Raw genomic sequence first — 9,413 nt, 5'->3', positions numbered from 1 at the left:
TCCCTATATCCCTATGTGCGCTTAAATCTTTAAAACTACGCAACGGATTTTGATGCGGTTTTTTCAATAGATAGAGTGATTCAAGAGGAAGGTTTATATGTATAATACATGCATAATATACTAAGGCAACATTGCTAATTTTAGAGGTTTCTAACGTGATGTCGTAAATTAACCTATTTTTTAGGCTTATTTAGCAATTAGCAAAAACGCTGCCTAACCCTACGAGTTAGATCAAATTAATGTACTACAGTATTGTACACCATAAAAAGGTCTACAAAAAAGTCCGCGATGGTATATGTTTATCTTTTAGGGATAACCCACATTAACCATTTTTATTGTTTACTTTTTACGTGAGAAAATGGCTTATTTACGAACCTATTTTAAGCAATACGGCATTAATCCTTATCGAATTAAGTACCTTAAATACAGTGTGCAATTAATATAGATCAATATGGTTCCTTACAGCATGTAAATTAAACAAATATTTTCGGAGATATTACAAATTTAAAATTTGCGTTTAAAAATGTGTAATGTAATAAAAATTGTATGAATTTAGATATTCCAAAGATAGCAGGAAATCTTCATAGTAAGTATAGGGGAAGAGGAATTGTTTTACTCCAAATTTAATGCGTGCAGGCCAAGGGCAGTAATGAATGAACCAAAAATACTGGATCGATTTTACTCATGTTTTCATTGAGTGACATAGGCATATATATTTTATGCCCGTGCAAAGTCGGAGCGGGCCGCTATGTTTTTATATACAACGTTCATATTTTTTCTGTAGTGTATTTAATTTAGTATCAGCATTGCACCCGTGCGAAGCCGGGGCGGGTCGCTAGTATACATACATATATATATATATATATATATATATATATATATATATATATATATATATATATATATATATATATATATATATATATATATATGTTTAAAGTAATACATTTAAAGACTATTAAATATTTTAAATGCAACTGTAATTAAAGTAGCAGCGGAAAAATCGCGAATTATAAACCAATTCCATAATATATTTGACAGTACTGCTATATTAAAAATATTTTTAAGATAAATAGTACGTTAATTTTATTATAATACAACAAATGGTTTGACGTGAGTCGTAGTACACTACACAATGCGTATACGTCCGTACAGTAGGGCCTTAATGCACCTTCCATATAGAGCACCCCACATACACTCGCTGGTTTCTGACAAAGAACGAAAAAATACAGTAGGCTTTGCAAAATTCTTATTGGCTTTTTCTTCTTGTAACGCGTTTTTGTCAACTCTATTGTCAGTCGGTGGCGGGAGTGTTTTTGGATTTCGCGGCGATTAGACTCAAAAGTACATAAAAAATGGGGTTCCGATGAAATGTTAGTGGTAAGGGAATATAAATATCCCCTGTTAGTTTGTAGTTTATTTCATTACAATCGCTACATTTTAAATGACTATTTTAACATTATATATATTCTAGTAATGCCACAAGGTTAGATATTTTTTATTAATGTTATTTTTCATGATAAATATGACGTTTTGCGCTAATATCATGTATTATTTCGTATTTTTGATGCTTCCTGTATGGATTTGTTGGAATAAAGTACATTGTGACGTCATGAGAACCAACGTCTTGTCAGTATTTTGTATATATTTTCCAATATTAAAATATGAAAATTATTTATAATAAAAATAGTACGTTAATTTGTTTTCAATATAATATATAGCTTGACATAACTCGTCGTACTCTATACTAAGCAAATACCATAATGCTCACAAGGATTTTTTTACACCTTTGTATAGGCCAACCGAAATACACCTGCCTGGATCAGCCAAAGAACGAAAAAATCAGTAGGCTTAGCAAAAATCTTATTGGTATTTTCTTGTTGTAACGCGTATATGCGACTCGATTGTCATAAGTGACGGGAGTGTTTGGATTTCGTGGCGATTGAATTCAAAAGTGCCTGAAAAACATTTTGCCAGATGGTTTCCGATGAAATTTTAGTGGTAAGGAAAATATATATATCCCCGGTTAGTTTGTGATTTGTTTGATTGCAATTAGTGCATTTTAAAGGACCGTTTTAACATTCTATATGTTCTAGTAATGCTGGAATAAGGCTATATAATGTTTCTAAAAATATATATAGTTATTAATGTTATGTTCCATATTAAATATGTTGGTATAAAATACGTTTTGACGTCACGAGAACCAAGGTCTTTTCAATTTTTTTATATATTTTCCAATATCAGAATATGAAAAATATTCATAATAAAAATAGTACATTAATTTGTTTTCAATAGAAGAAATAGCTTAACGTAAGTCGTAGACTTCGACCTTGTCGTGTACTATGCAAATACGTTCATGCTCGCAAGGTTTTTTATGCACCTTATTTATAGGCCATCCGAAATACATCTACCCGAATCAGGGAAAGAGCGAAAAAAAAAACAGGGGGCTTTGCAAACATCTTATTGTTTTTTTGTTGTAACGTCTATTAGTGAGTCGATTGTCAAAGTTGACGGGCGTGTTAGGATTTCCCGGGTGTTTTGACGCACTTCAAAACATTTTCCGAGTATGTCTGGATGAAATATTAGTGGTAAGAAAAATATAAATATCCCTCCTTAGATTATAGTTTATTCAATTCCAATAACTACATTTTAAAGGGCTATTTTAATATCTTATACATTGCAGTAACGCTATAAGGTTATAAAGATACTAATTAATATTATGTTTTATGATATACATGATAATTTGTGTTAATACCATCCGTTATTTCGTATTTTCGATGCATCCTGTGAATTCATGTAATTTTGTGAAAGTTGTTGGAAGGAAATGTGTTGTGACGTAACGGCAGCAAACGCCTTGTTTATATTTTTTCTCAGATATGCTATGGAATTCTCTTGACGTACTCTATGAAAAAGGAGTCGGCAGTCCAGATAGTATATTAGTTTGAATCCGGATTTATCCGGTCATTCGAATGTTTACTTTTAACCAGCCAGTTTGTTTTGTTTGGTTTTTTCAGTTATTTATATTTCATTTTCGGGGCGTGTTTGTATTTTAGTATATTGGATAGTACATTCTGTATTATTTTTTATGATAGTATCCATTTCAGTTTGATATATAATAAAATTCCAATCTCAATAAAACATTTTTTATAAGTTTTGAGTTGTCATATAAATGACGTTTATCTTGTAGTATCCAATCACGCCTGCTTTGATTATTTTTAGCGGGGTTTTCTAATTGTATGATTTAACAGTATTGATTTTTGATTGATTGTGCGTATATTTTAATATTAATTTCTGATGATCTGCCTTTAATCTGCCTGATTATTTTTTATATAAATTAGCACCTAATATTAAAGAAAATCATGAATACGTATTTCTTCGTTAATAATTTTCGAAATTTCCTAGCAAGCATGCGATAATATTTTGAAAAAACCATTCCTGTCTGTAATCTAATTTTTTAAATTGCATTATTTCTTCTATTTTATTAAGCCTACCGACTGGCGATTGACCAACTTAAGAAATCATCCCAGAAGACATTCGGTCTTACCCAGCCTGGTTACTGGCGTGACTGGGATCATTTTCCCTGTCGGATTTTACACTCTTGCCTAGAACAACCACAAATATTAAACAATCACAAACATAAATCTACGACCATGCCCCAGCAGGATTCGAACCCGCGGCTATCGCAACAGTAGGAGGACCGTCCCATCGCTTTTACCACTGCGCCAATAAGCCGGCTAGTTGTTGTTTTGATTGTAATCTAGTTGTGTTTTCTTTTAATGTGACTAAAAAGTTTCAATTGATACCAGCCTTTTTTTTTAATCAATATGTTGTCACATTCTTTTCAAGCCAGTGCAGCTGTAGGAATTTAATTTTTTATCTAAACTATTTTTTCACCTTTTTTTTCACTTATATAACCGTGTGATATCGGGTGTCTGTAGGCTGAAAAATTATTTTATTTTATAAATTAAAATAAATATTAATTGACATATTCAATGTATGTGAATACATTTTGAAATTATTTGAGAATTTTTGCTAGCTGAATGCTTTATTATGAAAAATAGTTTACAGTATAGGTTATCAAAGTCTTGTCCATTCTTTTTACGAATACAACTTTCATTTGCAAACGGAACCTGTTACCGATTTTGCAAAATAGAGTATTTTAATGTTTCAAAATTACTTTGTCGCCTTTGTGCTTTTATTAAGAAAATTTTCTTTCAAATACCATCGTCGTCTTCATCTTTAAACTATTCTACTTGACCAGATCGATGATAGTTTTATTCCTTATATAAACTGAGCTCTCTAACATTACAAACATTACCAAACTCACATGTTTTCGTAAGCTATATTTTGAAATATGCAATACATTTGATATATTTCAAGTTCGAGCTGTTTCCATTTAACAAGTGTGTGCTTGTTTCCAGTTAGGCTTCGGTCTAGATACATACCAAGATATTTAGCTAAGATATTTCCCCAGATAATCCTCTGCCTGGGGGAGCTGACATTTATTGATATTCACTGGTGGGCAGGCTCTTCTACGTAGAACAAAGGTTACATGGATTGATTTTGTTTTAATGCGCCATTTTTCAGCCATAACTGTATTTTATCGAGGTATGCTTGGAGGATCCTTCACACTATTATTGGGTCTTCGTGTGATGCCAGTGCAGCCGTAGGAATTTAATTTTTTATCTAAACTATTTTTTCACTCATATAACCGTGTGATATCGGGTGTCTGTAGACTGAAAAATTATTTTATTTTATAAATTAAAATAAATATTAATTGACATATTCAATGAATGTGAATACATCTTGAAATTATTTGAGAATTTTTGCTAGTGAATGCTTTATTATAAAAAATAGTTTACAGTACAGGTTATCAAAGTCTTGTCCATTCTTTTTACGAATACAACTTTCATTTGCAAACGGAACCTGTTACCGATTTTGCAAAATAGAGTATTTTAATGTTTCAAAATTACTTTGTCGCCTTTGTGCTTTTGTTAAGAAATTTTTCTTTCAAATACCATCCTCGTCTTCATCTTTAAACTGTTCTACTTGACCAGATTGATGATAGTTTTATTCCTTATATAAACTGAGCTCTCTAACATTACAAACATTACCAAACTCACATGTTTTCGTAAGCTATATTTTGAAATATGCAATACATTTGATATATTTCAAGTTCGAGCTGTTTCCATTTAACAAGTGTGTGCTTGTTTCCAGTTAGGCTTCGGTCTAGATACATACCAAGATATTTAGCCAAGATATTTCCCCAGATAATGTTCTGTCTGGGGTAGCTGATATTTATTGATATTCACTGGTGGGCAGGCTCGTCTACGTAGAATAAAGGTTACATGGATTGATTTTGTTTTAATGCGCCATTTTTCGGTCATAATTGTATTTTATCGAGGTATGCTTGGAGGATCCTTCACACTGTTATTGGATCTTCGTGTGATGCTAAGAATACATTGTCAGAGTAGTAATTTTATTGGTCGGTAAATGTGCTGTGTTGTTCAGGGTAAAATGGCTATCTGTGAGATGAAACTTTAGCAACAGAAACTAAGATGATAGAAATATCTAAGATGATCTTTTGGTTTCTAAGTCTATATTTATTTTGATTACCCGTCTATGCTTTAGTTCCGTGCTTATTAGGAAACTCAAGATGATGCTCTGGAATAATTTTTCTTCTACCAACATGATGGTGGAACATGATTAAGTCTGTTCGTATATAATTTTTCACTCTTAGAAATTATCGGTAATAAAATCTTGGGTCGGTAGGTGGTAACGTCTTAAAGGTGTAGCGACCTTGAGGCATGTCGAATTTTACGTAGTGGCATAACGGTCTACAGAATACCCAGAAATATAATCCCAGATGTTGAACACCGGCGGGGTGCCAGCAGTGCCAACTAGAACCCGATAACGAATAGCTGGCAACCCCGAGGCGTTTTTGTTGGATGTTATTGAAGGGTATTTCCAATCATTCAGTAACCGACCATCGTTTGGTTTAGACGTGCCACCATCGACTGTCCCAGTCTTGTCACCAGGTAACACCGCTGCCATCCGTTTTATCTATTTTGTATTTTCCACATTTTATATTACTTCAAGAAACAACGGTTACATTATGTAAACACCACTGTTTCATTTCGTTTTGCCTCCATTCACCGAGCCATATAAGAAACCCTACAAAGGCATTATAAGAGACATATTTTAGGGTATTTAAGATATTTCAATAGTTCCATTAATCTCTCAAGAATATTTTATTTTTAATTTTATATCTTTGAAACTTTTAATGTACTTCTGATAATATTGTTTCTTTTTAGTTTTTTTTTAATGCTTGAATCCCATAGCCGTTAACCGTTCGTGGACATGTTAGTCTTGTGTTTAAAGTCATTAGATATTTTGTCTTGTTAATTAATTAAATTAGTTACTATTTATAATTTTTTTGTTAATTGGTGATATTACTAATAAAAACAAGTAATCAGAGAACAAAATATCTTCTTGGTATGGGTATTAAAAATCTAGTAGTAGTAATATTAAGGATTACAATTTTGTTCCTTGGGATTACGCTGGAGTAGAACAGGATATAAGAATGCTATTGAGACACATTCCACATATTATAATATTTCAGTCACATTATTCGTCGCTATAATATTTTTACAAATTTATTGGATGAAAATCGTTTTAAACCGGCATATTTCTAAACGTATGCAATCTAAGAGAGAGCAAATAACAATTCTTACTCTACATGGTCTTGAATGTTACAACATTATGAATTTATTTCAAAAAAAACTCATTCCATTACCTTTTTCTGTAAACTAACTCAGTTCAGAGTAATTTAAAGTAAATAAATTTATGTTGATAGTGGTAAATCCAAGTCTCATTTATTCAAACGGGGTGAAGTACTTACGACGACGCATTATTTAAATATTTTCTTTATTTGTTTAATCAGTACACTGGTCAATTATTGATTCTCCTGATGATTAACCACCACAATTTTCAAACAAGTCCTTTAAACGGAGCCTCACTATCTCTTTCGATATGATGGAGAAGTTTATTATTTTTAAAAGCTTTCCCGCTCGGAAAAATAACGATACCGTCTCCGTGCCGGCAAAAGAAACGCCACGAAAAAGGGACACCAGATGGTCCGGCCAACGGCAGCGCCGTTCGCGAGCACTAACCCAAAATGAAAATAGTTCCGCCGTAATCCACTAATATCACGTAATTTATAAGCATCCAGCAGTAGACCTAATAATTTCGCTCACCAGCGAAATACACGGGACTCAGGTGTAGCTTTTAGTTGGGATAGTTAGTTTGGTTAGGCCGGTATTACAATAGGTAATCCCCGTCTAGCTAACAGTGGCGCTGGCTAGGAGAAGGGCGGGGGAGGGATGGACGGGCGGCCGGGGTCGAACGTGGCTGTGGGGTGGTGACGGCAGGAAGCGGAGGAATTGAGATCTGCCACACCTACGTTAACCAGGAAAGGCATATGTTTCCAAATATTTGTGCAGGTCGACCACTCGGGATATTGTTCCACTTGTATATTCTCGTTTATCACTGCGCATTTACGGGTTTGGGTTGCGCGAAATTCTATTATTAATATGCTGGCGTTTCGGGAGTACAGAAATCTTTAAATCCGAAGCTTAACATATATTTTTATAGGGTGTGTAAATTATTTTAGGGTAGATTTGGTATACAGTGCTGTAAATTTAGAATAGTAGAAAATACTCGAACTGGTTTAACTTATACATCAAAAGTCTTTTTAAATAATTACAACAAAGGAAATGTTAACATTATATTGAGATAATAAATTAATAAGAGTGATATAATAATCACGTAAATATTAGGAGAGATATGTTTATTAGGAGAGAGACATGAAATATACGGGGTGGTACCGACGAGTGCATCCTCGACGTTCCAAAACATCCAAAGTTCCGAGCATAAAGCAATCGGAAAGTAATTTTCGGTTTAGCGCTTGCACATTTTCATTTTGTCGAATATATGTAATAGTCTGCGAGAGAAAAAGGTATAAACAAATACATGTTATGTTATGAAAGAAAGTTCTAATATTTCCTTAAGTGGTCTGAACTCGTTTAAAAACCAGCAAAGATAGTGTTTTATAAGCACGCTTGTTTCCTCAGACTATTACATATATTCAATAAATGAAAATGAGCAAGCGCTAAATTGATAATTGCCTTCCGATTGCTTTATGCTCGGAACTTTGGAACGTCGAGGATACACTCCTCGGTACCACCTCGTACAGTTGATAATTTTAAGAAAAAATAAAAGTAGCCAAATATTATTTTAAAACATATATTTTGTTTTCTAAATATTTTAAAAAGTAGTGATATTTTTTTACGGTAATCGGTAAGCTTATTGCTGAGGACCGTGGTTTAGGGGTGTTAGCCACCGAAAAAATATCGATATTTTGATATATCGATATTTTATAATAATCGATATATAGTTTCCGATATTTTTTAAAAAATATCGATATATCTGAGAAATAAAATATCGATAGATTTTTTGTAACAAGTAAAAAAATCGATATTTTACAAAAAAATATATCGATATTTTTAAGAAAAAATAAAAATAGTTAAATATTAGTATAAAAAAATTGTTTTTCTACATATTTTAAAAATTAGTGATATTTTTGATAAGTACTATTTGAAGTACCAATTTTAAAGGTTTATTAGAAATTATATTTAATTTATTTTGAACAAATATCGGTTATAAAACATCGATATATCGACCGAAAATATCGATATTTTTTTCAGAAAATATCGATATATCGATATTGTTTTGCATCCCTGCCGTGGTTCGGAGCCCACGTTAAACAGTTGGTCCAGTCCAAATAAACCCTTGTTGGTAAAAAGATTACTAAATACATATAAAAAATAGAGAAAATTGGCCTGATATTTTTATATTGTTCCTTCTTATATGATTCATAACGAATATCATCCGATTTGGAGACAAATCATTTTCCTCAATTAAAAAAGTTTTTTTATAGAGTATTTTAAATACTAGACCATACTTGTGCCATACTTGATCGAAAGCTTCAGAAACATCTAGAAAGATGGCTCCAGCATTGCGACCTTTTATAAGCACGCTTGTTTCCTCAGACTATTACATACATTCAATAAATGAAAATGGGCAAGCGCTAAACTGAAAATTACCTTCTGATTGCTTTATGCTCGGAACTTTGGATGTTTGGGAACGTCGAGGATACACTCCTCGGTACCACCTCGTACAGTTGATAATTTTAAGAAAAAATAAAAGTAGCCAAATATTATTTTAGAACATATATTTTGTTTTCTAAATATTTTAAAAAGTAGTGATATTTTTTTGCGGTAATCGGTAAGCTTATTGCTGATGACCGTGGTTTAGGGGCGTTAGCGACCGAAAAAATATCGATATTTTGATAT

At 32.4% G+C, this 9,413-nt stretch overlaps 1 long non-coding RNA gene across 1 annotated transcript in view; it reads left to right on the top strand.

Annotated features, from left to right (window-relative positions):
- Positions 1–1,886: 1,886 nt before the first annotated feature.
- The window catches only part of LOC143203947 (uncharacterized), an 86,248-nt gene continuing 78,721 nt past the window's right edge, over positions 1,887–9,413 (top strand). The window contains exon 1 of the long non-coding RNA XR_013007472.1: positions 1,887–2,001. This is a non-coding gene — a long non-coding RNA (uncharacterized LOC143203947). The remainder of the gene's footprint in view (positions 2,002–9,413) is intronic.

This window comes from Rhynchophorus ferrugineus, unplaced genomic scaffold (genome assembly GCF_030347505.1).
Source record: "Rhynchophorus ferrugineus isolate W39M unplaced genomic scaffold, kcgeb_rfMv2 rfM10, whole genome shotgun sequence".
Lineage (NCBI taxonomy): Eukaryota > Metazoa > Arthropoda > Insecta > Coleoptera > Curculionidae > Rhynchophorus > Rhynchophorus ferrugineus.
The sequence above is the reverse complement of the archived record's forward strand: the minus strand, read 5'-3'. Positions and strand labels throughout refer to the sequence as shown.